The sequence below is a fragment of the Balaenoptera physalus genome, assembly GCF_965194825.1.
Source record: "Balaenoptera physalus genome assembly, chromosome: 3".
In the NCBI taxonomy this organism is placed as follows: Eukaryota; Metazoa; Chordata; class Mammalia; order Artiodactyla; family Balaenopteridae; genus Balaenoptera; species Balaenoptera physalus.
In genome coordinates, this window is record NC_138890.1 from 162,431,538 (window position 1) to 162,444,213 (window position 12,676).

General features: G+C 39.9%; 1 long non-coding RNA gene across 1 annotated transcript in view; it reads left to right on the top strand.

The window, feature by feature from the left end:
* The window catches only part of LOC309656924, a 1,002,835-nt gene that overhangs the window by 687,998 nt on the left and 302,161 nt on the right, over positions 1-12,676 (top strand). The gene's annotated exons all lie outside the window — the stretch shown is intronic.

Sequence of the window (12,676 nt, forward strand, 5' to 3'; positions counted from 1 at the left end):
TGAACAACATTAACCAGCCTTTGAGTCAGGCACTAAATTATATTTTAGGTAATTTTTTTAAATTTACCTAAATTATATTTTAGCTAAGTTCATTTTTTGGTTCAACATGACTCTCCGTAGAAGGCATTTTATTTTTCCTCAGGTTGTTAGTAGTCTCCTCCAGCATCTCTGTTTCTTTAGGAGCTTCTTCTGATTGCTCCTTCCCTCTCTGGCTGTGACACGCTTAGGCCAGCAGCTGGGAGCCTTTACCTGAAGTCACCGAGAGAGTGGTAGGAATGTCACACTCTTCACATCCTAGGGCAGCAAAATTCTGAGACTTTCCCATCAAGGGACCTGTCTCCTTATTTCCATATATATTCCCAGCCTTGGGGATACACAGGACTCTGTGAGTTTAATTTCTTCTCAAGGCAGTGGGTAGAGGGTGCGAGAAAGGGGCACATAGAGGCCAAAATTGACTTTCCTTCTGGAAAACCAAGGATCTAACACCTTCATAGCCTTTCCCTCAAGACTTTCCTATGTTAATACCCAAACTCTTACTCACATCAAAGGGAAGGAAACATCACTCCCCTTCAGCAAAAGCTATAGGTCAAAACGTCTTGGCTCTGGGAAATAGATGTGTTTAAAAGAATTGAGAGTAAAGAATCCAGAATCCACTTAAAGAGATTATTTAAAGGTGATAAAGAAAATACAGATATACCGGCCAAATTTGTGTTCCAGGGAAGGAAGTAAAAGATATTAAAAGTTTGCCAATGTTCTCATCTTTATAGGGAAGAACAATAGATATTTTCTAAATGAAAAACAAATCCAAAATAGGATTTAGTTACATTCTAAATACAAAATTGAAATAATTCTAAGTTATCACCAGAAAAATATTCCAAAATTGAATCACTGAAAACAGACAAAATAGCAAATCATAAAGAAAAAGCAAAGAAGCCAATTTATGACAGAAAGTAATAGAAGAAAAGATCTCATATACCATACAGCTTAAAGAAAGAATAAAATATCTAATAAAGAATAAACCTAATAAGGCTTTTGCAAAAGTTCTATGAAAAAAATATTAAAACTCTCCTGAGATACATAAAAGAAGACATCAATAAACTGAGTATTGTGCTCTCATAGAGGAAGACTAAATATTTTAAATGGCCCAATTATCCCAAAATGTAATGATATATTCAGTATTTCCAATAGGATACTATAAAGAGGCTTTTTATTTTTAATTGACAAGCTTATTCTAAAACTCATATTGTAAAACAAAATGCAGGAATACCGTTAAATTTTCTGATAAAGAAGGTTAATAAGGATAAATCAGGGCTTCCCTGGTGGTGCAGTGGTTAAGAATCCACCTGCCAATGCAGGGGACACAGGTTCAAGCCCTGGTCCAGGAAGATCCCACATGCCGAGGAGCAACTAAGCCCTTGCGCCACAACTACTGAGCCTGCGCTCTAGAGCCCACGAGGCACAACTGCTGAGCCCACGTGCCACAACTACTGAAGCCTGCATGCCTAGAGCCTGTGCTCTGCAACAAGACAAGCCACCGCAATGAGAAGCCCGTGCACTGCAATGAAGAGTAGCTCCCGCTCGCCACAACTAGAGAAAGCCCGCATGCAGCAAAAAAGACCCAGGGCAGCCAAAAATAAATAAATAAAATAAATTTTAAAAAAAGGATAAATCAGACCTGCCAAAATGTTTCAGAACTGGAGGCCAAATAGATCAACATACAGAGTAGAGAATTAAGAAATATCTCCAGATATATACAGGAATTTAATATATTATAAAGGTGGTACTTTAAGTCTATGAGGAAAAGATGGATTATTTAATAAATGCCATTAGGATAATTGGTTGGTTATTGGAGAGAAAAAATAGTGCTTGGTTCCTATCTTTTTTTTTTTCTCATACTGATTTTTTTTTTCTTTTTGTTGAGGTACATACTCTAAAGTTCACTAGCTTAAGGGTACAACTCCATTAATTTTTTTACATGTGTGAACCCATGTAATTACCATGCAGGTCAAGATATAGAATATTTCCAGAACCTCAGAAGTTTTCCTCATTTCCCTTCCTGGTCAATACCCTACACTTACCCCGGAGGGATGCTCAACTGTTAACTCTTGTCACCATCGATCTGTTTTGCCTGTACTTGAACTTCCTATACAGGGAATCATACCTTGTATGAAATTTTATTTAAGACCATTCAAGTCAGGTCCAATACCTGTCCTTCCTTTCTTTCCTAGGCCTTTTTAGAGATGGCTTACACAGAGGTTGTCCAGGCCATGGCCATGGTCCAGTATTACTAAGAAAAGTCTGTTATGATCAAAGGTGAAAAGTTGCTCATTCGCATGTCCAAAAGATACGAGGAATTGCAGCTGAAGGTAAAACATTCTCTCCTTCATTCAGTCATTCAACAAGCATCAGCTCAGTGTCTCCTCCTCGTCAGCCACTAGCCTAAGTGCTGGTAGGAAGGAGAGGACAGGAAAAGATCCAGAATTATCCACTGCCTTTGAGAATATCACATGGGAAGACAAGCCATTATAACATGGCAAGAAAAGAGCTCATTGAGGTAAGTACAAAATGCAAAGGGGTGATTCAGACAGGGCGACTGATTGCTTGGGGCCCAAGGAGGATTTTAAAGGAAGTCTTGAAAGAGGAAGCAAGAAGGAAAAGGTGGTGCCTTTGCTTGGTCCCTCTCTTATTCTTTATACCAAAATAAATTCCGAATGCTTCAAAAATGTATTTGTAAAAGAAAATAAATAAATAAAAGTAAAAACGAAATCATGGAAGGATTTACTTAGAGGAAGATGGAGTAAACACACTTTTGCCTATGCCTCCACTATGTACAACTAAAACTCTTGGGCATTATCTATAAACAACCCTTAGAAAACATTGAAATGTGGAGAGTAGAAGGCAGACAGGCTATGGATCTCGGGACTCAAGGAATCACCCAGTGGTGAGTCCCCTGGGTGGTTTCTTGTTGCCTCATATGTCCCAGACTTGGAGCCGAAGAAGCTGAAGCTGACAACCTGGAAATACTTCAATGGATGCAGACCCAAAGAAGCCCCAATGAAAGCCTGATCTCACTAGCCAAGAGACCAGGAAAAGAGAATCTAGCAAGACAGAAACTTTTAAACAAGCAGCACTTGACTTCATCCGAATATCAGAAAAAGATTAAATGAAATGTGTGGCCCACTCCCACCCCCTTCAACAAAGTCTAAATGGGAAACATAGACTTCCACCTTCTCCAGGCTGTAACAAGGACCCCACCCGCACCTGGTTCAGTGGAGTCCCACAGATGGTAATAATGAGGCCCCTCTCTACCTCCCTGCAAGGGAAGTGTCAGTGGAGGCCTGGTGGTGAGGAGGACTTGCACCACTACCCAGGGGTAATGAGGCCACCCCACTGCTCTGTGGGATCAGTAGAGGCCATGCGTGCAGTAGTAACAAGTTACTCTTAGGCCTCTCAGCCAGAGAGGTATCAGTGGAGATCTACTGGGGAACTAGACCCCGGCCATCATCCAGCAGTAACAAAGAGTCCCAACACCAACATGACAAAGATGCTGAAGTCACTGAAGCCTAATTTTAAAGCAGCCATGATAAGTATGATTTAATGAGCACTTACAAACACACTTGAAACAAGTGAAAAATGAAAAGTCTCATCAAAGAAATAAAATCTATAAGGAAGGACCGAATGGGAATTTTAGAACAGAAAAATATGATAACTGGAAAAAAATATTTCAGTGGATGGACTGGACAGCAGGATGGAAGGGACAGAGAAAAGAATCAGTAAACTTGAAGATAGATCAATATAAATTAAATTATCAAATCTGAAGAGAGAGAGAGAGAGAAAATAGATTGAAAAAAATTACCATAGTCTCAGAGACCTATGGAACTATATAACAAAAGATTTAACATTTATGGGACCTGAGTCCTTGATAAAGATGACAAAAATACTCAAAGACGTAATGGCTTAAATCTTCCCAATTTGGCAAAAGATATAAATGTATAGATTCAAAAAGCTGAGTGAACCACAATGTGATAAACCAAAAGAAATCCATACCAAGACACATCATCGTCAAACTTCTGAAAACTAAAGACCAAGTCAGGCAGAGCAGTAGCCAAACATAGGACAGTCTCTGGTCCAGCTGCATTTTGCTTCTATTGTTCTTTTATTCTCCTGCATACTCGGGCTCATAGAAAAAGGGACTCAATAAGATTTTTGATTGGCAGATAGCATCATTTACCAAGAGAATTTTAGTTCAAAATCATTATAAATGTGTCACAAAAAAAACACTCTTAAAAGACAGCACCTCTAATATTTTTCTTCTTAAATATTACAAGTAATTCAAAACAGATGTGCCTGATGCCAGGATGCCATTGTCACTTATACACCACATGACAGGAAAAAAAAAAAAAACTTTCCTGTTTTTATTTAACATGGTGGTTCATGAATTAACCATCAGAGGGCCCCAACATATGAACTTGTGAAAGCAAAGTAATTAACACTCTTGGCTAATTTATGTATAGGAAAGTTTCTAACTCCTCTCTGCAAATCCTCAGTGTACAAGGAGACCCTTGGGAATTGCTCCTCGACTGATACGTCACATGACTTGGAGGAGTTTTCCTGCTTTGAGGTCCACTAAGAAAAATAAAACATCTGCCACAAGGAAATGCTTTGAATTTATCATTGATGCCAAAATATAGTAGTCTCACCCCAAAAGGGGGAGGTCAAGTCTAGTAATTCTTCTGCTATTGAATCACTGTGTTACTTTGAGCATCTTTCTCTTTGTTGGCTGTATGTTTTAAGCAGCAGATTACATTCTCTAGGATAGTAACACATTAGGGGCACCAGAAATTCCTTCTGTTCCCCAGAGCCTGGAAGAGGTGGGTGCCCATCACAACAAAAGTCTCCTTGCTGGGGCACTAGCAAATAGCAAGAGAAAACTTCCTGAAATGTTTGCTGATGGACCACTATTTCAACTCATGCCAGCAAGGGTGGCATAATAAAAATATTTGATTATTAATTACATGTAATCCAAAATTACTTTATGAATTTTACACAACCTGCAGAGAAATAACTCCACTGAGTGTTGTGTGATAAAAGTGTAGCATATAGACACTAATGACCTCTTTTTTAGGTCGAAACATATATCTAGATCTATCTTAGCAGACTATAGGCTGTAATGATATCCAGTGGGGAATTTAACAGAGCTTTGTAGTGAGCTGTAGAACTCTTTGCCAAAACTCTTAACCTGGATTCAGGGTGACAAATTATCTGTATTTCCCATAGCCACCCACAATGAATCTAGAAGGAAATATGACTTTCATAGTAGCCAAGATGTTAAGGGTAAATAATACATGAGAAAGTTCATAAATTCAGTGAATATTACCTATTATGAAAAAGCAGCTGGCTTCTGAAGAATTTAAGAGTGTTCCTGGGGGTTCGTCAGTCAACAAATTATTTATTGAGCACTTACTATATGCCGACAATGTTTCTGGCACTAAGGATACAGAAGTAAACAAAATAGTGAGCATACTTGTCCTTGAGAAATTTATATCCTCAGGGGTGTGGGAAGAGTGGCAGGTAATACACACAGAGACTAATAAATAAATCTGATCATTTCAGACATTACTAAGAGCTATGCTTAAAGTAGGGTAATTTGTTACAGACACAGAGAGGTTAGGGAGGTCCTCTTTTAAGGGTGACATCTGAGGTGAGACCTACATGTTAGGAGGGGGAAATCAGGATGGGGGAGGAGCTGATAAACGTCCCAAGAGAGAAAAAGTTCAATCACAGTTCCTAAAACTAAGATGAGCTCCCAACTTTTTGTGTTGTTGTTAATTTAGTCTCACGTCACCTCACTCTGTGTGTGAAGTGCTTTCATATAGAGGGATTTAGCAAGTTCCCACAGAGACATGCATATTATCATCTCTGTTTTGCTTGTGAGAGAATGGAAACTAAGCAGTGATGTTTAGCAACTTTCTCAAGGTCACATATGAATATGGAGCAGAGCATAAATTTAAATCCAGTCTTTTAATCTCAAGTCCTGTGTAACACACTACCTATCACAGATGGCATTCCATTAGTGTGTTATTACGGAAAACTTCCTTGAGTCATTATTATTATTATCTGGGAAAATAAACGTGTCCTTCAACATCTCTATCAAACAAAGAAAAAATGAGGGTGTGGGCTCTTTAAGAAACCAAGAGTTACAGTTGAGCACCTAGGCTAAGGAGGTGTTCCCTTGAGTACAATGTGTAGCTGAGGCTGTTGATATTTCATTGCATTTAGCACTTGTTAAAAGATGGTTCAGATTCTCTCTGGGAGGCGAAAGGGATAATAATTAAGAAGAGGGGCAGAAATACAGAAGCTCAGAGATTTAAATTCCAGATGACAAGACAGACATCATAAACCCAAAGAACATGGGAATCAAATGTATTATTTCAAGTTCAGAATCATCCACAAAGACATTCTTGGGTAGTAATCAACATTGTTCTCGATGTGGCAGAAAAACTGAACACTTATTTTGATTACTTTCACCAGGGTTCAAAACCACAGTGATAGGACTGAAAAAATAGAAAAAAATAAAATGAGGGGGGAAGAGAAAAATTTCAAACATGTAGAAAATTGTCATTCTTATAGCAAGGCACTTAATTAGTACTGAGGAGTACTATTCCATGGTATCATTTTGTTTCTATGCAAAAAATTTTTTTCTAGTTTAATTTTTCGATATAAATCTAAGGCAAGTACATGGAAGATATACCCTCTTTTGTCATTCAGCAGTCTCTGCAGTCAATCTACCCACACAACTGTGCTACCCTTATATGCCCTTACCTTTCATTTGGGAGCAGATTATGAAGGTAAGATCATAGTGCCAAAGAGGAATTATAGCCTTTAGAATCTAAAAGGGCCGTTTAAATTTACATTTATGAAATAAAAATTGACACTCAGTTCCCCAGTCACACTAGCCACATTTCAAGAGCTCAGTAACAACGGGTAGTTCGTGGTTCCTGCCTTGGGCAGCACAGAATAGAATATTTCTATATCACAGAAAGCTCTATGGGGCACCTGTGGACCAGATGGTATTTGTGCAAGGGCACAAATCTCACATCCTCTCTATCCACAGTTTCTCACATGCCCCATGTTTTTCGCTCCAAAAAAATATCCTTACCCCAAATCTCATTCTGGTCTAATTTTGCTTTGCTATCTTTCATCTCTTTGCTATAATAGTCATAAAACAAGAAGATTAGATATAGATGTGGATTTAATTGCATTTGTTCCAACATCATAATTTTATCGAAGAAGAAATGCCACTTGTTGTAGTAAAATATATCCCTTAATTCAATAAATATTCAATGAGTGAGTATATACTCTAGACACTGAGGACAGACCAAACCTGACTTTCATGGAACTTAAAATCTAATGCACGAGACAGACAATAAAAAGCAAACAAATAAAAAATAGTAAGAATAGGAAGGAAAATTATGCAGGATAAAGGGACAGAGGAGGGGATGGGGGCAAAAAAGGAGGGAAATGGAGACAGTAGCTGTAGTTTCTCCATGGAGGGAGACCAGACAGGGCTTCTATGTAAAAGTGATAATTGAAGCAAAGCCCAAAAATGTGAAAGAACAGCCATATGAAGGTCTAGGGTAAGAGCATTCCAAACACAGAAAACAGTAAGCATAAAATCCATGGAGTTGGAATAAGTTTGGTGTGTCCAAGAAGAATAAATAAAGGTAGAGTTGTTGGAGAAAAGTTAGAAGGAAGCAGAGGGAGGTGAGGTCTGAGCAGCAGCCAAGGGCCAGGTCCTACAGGGCCATGTGTTACTTATCTATTGCTGTGTTACAAATTACCTCAAGAATAAGTGGCTTGGGGGGCTTCCCTGGTGGCGCAGTGGTTGAGAATCTGCCTGCCAGTGCAGGGGACACGAGTTCGAGCCTTGGTCTGGGAAGACCCCACATGCCGCGGAGCAGCTGGGCCCGTGAGCCACAACTACTGAGCCTGCGCGTCTGGAGCCTGTGCTCTGCAACAAGAGAGGCCATGATAGTGAGAGGTCCGCGTGCCGCGATGAAGAGTGGCCCCCGCTTGCCGCAACTAGAGAAAGCCCTCTCACAGAAATGAAGACCCAACACAGCCAAAAATAAATAAATAAATAAATAAATAAATAAAAAAAAGAATAAGTGGCTTGAAACAAAATTTGTTATCTCACAGCTCCTGTAGATCAGAAATCCATGTGCAGCTGGGCTGGATCCTCTGCTTCAGAGTCTCTTATAGGCTATGATCAAGGTGTTGGCCAAGACTGTGGTCATCTGAAGTCTCAACTCAAGAAGGATCCACTTCCAAGCTCGTTCACAGGGTTTTGAATTCATGACTCAGTTTCTTGTGGGCTGTTGGACTGAGGGCTTCACTCTCTCACTGGTTTTTGGCCAAAGGCTACCCACAGTTCCTTGTCTTGTGGGCCTCTCCAACATGGCAGCTTGTTTCATCAAAGTAAGCAAAGGGAGAAGTAGAATCTGCCAGTAAAATAGAAGTCACAGTCTCTGCAATCTAATCATAGAAGTCAGGTCTCATCACTTTGCCTTATTCTATTTGTCAGAACAAATGAGTAGGTCCAGGCCATACACTCCGTAAGGAATTATGTAAGAGCATGAATACCAGGAGGCAGGGGTCATCGAGGGCCCTTCAAGAAGTCTGCCCGACAAAGGTCTCATGAACCATGGTAGGGAGTTGGAATTTTACCTTAAGAGTGATGGGAGGCATTGAGAAGTTTCATTCAGGGAACTGGTATGATCTGATCTTCAACTCAGGAACTGTCTGTTCTACAGAGAAGAGATGTAGCCACCTGTGGAAACAGGGAGAAGATAAGAAGTTATTATAATTGTTCATGTGAAAAGTAATAGAGCTAAGAAGATAGTGAGCCACTGTCAAACCTGAGATCTACTTTAAAGATAGAACCCACAGTATTTGCTAATGGGTTGGGTAAGGAGGGTGAAAAAGACAGGAAGCCTACCAAAAAAGCCTGAAATAGATGGACCAGTCCCCACAGAAAGATTTCCCTGGAAAATCTTCTGAGAGAGAGAGCCCATGATTCCTTATACTTTCTCTTTGCTTTCCTCCTATGTCTCCTTTAACACCTCTCTGATAATCTTCACAAGTCACTGCATAGTGTTGATGCTTAGAAAAGTCTAGAATTTCCACACTTTTAATATGTCACAATAGAAAGTCACAGTGCTAAGAGCTGTAGGGAAACTGGGATATAAAAAAATGGTTGTCATTATTTATTATTAAAAATAGGATACTCTCTTTTTAAGTTTGTGCCCCAGTTTCTCATACTCACCAGCAGACATAACATACTGTCATCATTCCTATTTTCATGTAAAGATGGAGATATTTTTATTCTTTTAAACAAAAACAATGCTAATAAGGAGAGACAAGGAATTAATTTCTCAAGAATATAAGGAGGCTATATAAGGAGGCTGTACATTTTTAATGTTTCAACTTCAATAATAAATTGCTGTACTCTGTGAAATCACAGCGTTCATATTAGCTATTCCAGGAAGAGTCTGACTTACAGCACCTGTCTCCCTGAAACCACAAAGAACCCAACAGATTAAACAGCAGAGTATACATATTTTATGAGCTTTCTTGATTCACTCCATGTATTGTTTTAGGCTAACTCTCTGTGTAGCCAAATACCAAACAAAATTCAAATAAGTCATAATTAATACTGAACAATATATATATTTTTTCTCTCTGATTGTAATAATTAACCCAGATTGCTTCATGACTAAAGCAACTGCTATCATCTTTGCCCCCAGCAAAATGATAAGATTTCACTTGGAAACAGGCTTATTTTCACTTCATGCCCCTTTCTTTTATCCCTCCCACCCACCCCCTGTACACAAGGGTCTATCTTGGGTGTCGGCTCCTCGTTGAGAATACGATCTCCTAAGGATACTTAAGCTCCATGGGAAGAAATAGCTCATAAAGCCTGAGTTTCTCTCATCAGTCATATTGATATTCTCCCATCACCCTTGATATTACAAGATGGGTAACCTTGGCAGGTAACTAAAAGCATGATACCCTCCATTTTGTAAGAAATGTGTGTACTCATCCAACCTCTGTGACAATTCGTGTGTGTATTCTACCAAAAGTCAAATTTAGCACAATAACAAGAGAACACATTTTTTTCCTGACTCTCGTAGTATATTCCTTCAGAAAAAAAAAAAAAAAAAAAAGTGTTAGACTGCTTCTCATCATCCTTTCTGATGCTTTCAAAGTTGGAACACTGAAGTAGGAAGGGGAGCAGTGACTCCTGATTTAGTCTTAAAGGGCCCATGCATAATCAACTGAAAATTTGCCAGCTCTGGAACTACAGAGACATATATGGGTTTTTGTTTGTTTGTTTGTTTGTTTTATGGGCATTTTTAAATTTTGTTTATTTATTTATTTACTTTTGGCTGTGTTGGGTCTTCTCTGCTGCGCGCGGGCTTTCTCTAGCTGCAGAGAGCGGGGGCTATTCCTCGTTGCGGCACGTGGGCTTCTCACTGGGGTGGCTTCTCTTGTTGCGGAGCATGGGCTCTAGGCCCACGGGCTTCAGTAGTTGTGGCACGTGGGCTCAGTACTTGTGGCTCACGGGCTGTAGAGCACAGGCTCAGTAGTTGTGGCGCACAAGCTCCGTTGCTCCGTGGCATGTGAGATCTTCCCAGACCAGGGCTCGAACCTGTGTCCCCTGCATTAGCAGGCGGATTCTTAACCACTGTGCCACCAGGGAAGTCCCAGCATATATGTTTGATCCCAGGATATAGCTACGGACAAGTTGCTCAAGAGACTGGGTGATGTGCGTAAAGCTATATAGTTAGGGAAAACAAATTTAAATAATAGCACAGGCCTCCCAACCGCAGGACTTTTGCTTCCAAGACAGTCACAGAGACCTAGAACTATCACAGCGGAGCTGCTTTAAAGACAACCACCTCCACGTCAGTGCCAGAGGGGGCTTCTCTGACTGCTAGCCTTTTTTTAAAACCAATTCCTTCAAAAAGTAGAAATCATTTTTTAAAATTTTTACTGTTAACGCCGAAAGCTCAGCCTATCTGTACTGGTGCCGAACCAAATCTCAGAGACAGAGTTTTGGATGAAATAGAAAAGAAAAATTTTATTGCTTTGCCAGACAAACGGAGACACAGCAGGCTCCGGCCCTCGAAAACTATGTGTCCCAACCCAGGAGGATTTGATGAGGAGTTTTATAGCAAGATTCAAGGGTGGGGTTGCTGATAAGATTAGGGTGTGTGCAGGGCCCCGCACTCCTCTAATCTGGCCTCTGGTAATCTTGATGAACTTCTCTGGTTCCTTTAATGTAGCCTCAGGTGGTCTTTCTCTGGTATGAAGAATGTTGACATCTTAAAGAGCTTAAAGACTTTGTTATCCCTTGAGGTGGAACCAGGACCCTGCCCCCAGGCTGCACTATTGTTTCTTGGCTGCCTCTCCCTTGTCTTTGCATCCCTTCCCTTCCTGGATTAGCAACTGTTCAAATCTGTCCTTTGGAACTCAGGGAAGGTCACGGAGGCTGGAGTCAAGAAACAGGGGACAGAAAGGCTTCCATGCCCAGGAGCCCCACAGGGTCCTGCTCAGTTTCACTGTCAATACTGGTGGTAAGCAACCTGAAGTTTCCTTTAAGGAACATATACAATGTCAGTTATGGAGAATGCAGTGATGAATAAGACACCTTGTATTCTTCCATTTCAAGCACCCTCTGTGATTCAAGTCAGCTTTCTATTTCCCATCAATAGACACTCTCAAAAGGTGATCTCCACACTGGCTTTTGTGCTATTGTTCTTCAATTAACCCTTTACACCAAGTCAGCTCAAACATGCAGTTTTTCTCTACCTACATTAAAACGCTTTTCTTCTTCCCATTTCCTACATTTCCATTTTCCTCTTCTGCTGCTTCTCCACATAGACCATATATTTTCTTACCTTACCCCACACTTTCCCAGTGCCTTAATATTGCACAGTCTCTTCCTTTTTCCCATTGTGCCATTCTGCACAGGATCTTCCTTACAAAAATCCACTCATACTTCAAAATTCAGGCCAAATCTCATCACTCAAACTGACCTTCCTTCATACTTCCACTGACATTGAACATACATCTATTTACAAGATTACATTATAATTAGCAATGTATACATCTATCTTTTCCATCATACCATGAACTACTTAAGGGAAGGAATATACCCTAATTCATCTCCAGTGCCCAGATTCACTGCCTAGCCCTTTGCAGACATAGAATATATTTTAGTAAATGAAACACTCCCATTTACCATTGCAACAAAAAGAATAAAATACCTAGGAATAAACCTACCTAAGGAGACAAAAGACCTGTATGCAGAAAACTAGAAGACACTGATGAAAGAAATTAAAGATGATACAAACAGATGAAGAGATATACCATGTTCTTGGATTGGAAGAATCAACATTGTGAAAATGACTCTACTACCCAAAGCAATCTACTGATTCAATACAATCCCTCTCAAACTCCCAATGGCATTTTTCACAGAACTAGAATAAAAAATTTCACAATTTGTATGGAAACACAAAAGACCACAAATAGCCAAAGCAATCTTGAGAAAGAAAAACAGAGCTGGAGGAATCAGGCTCCCTGACTTCAGACTATACTACAAAGCTACTGT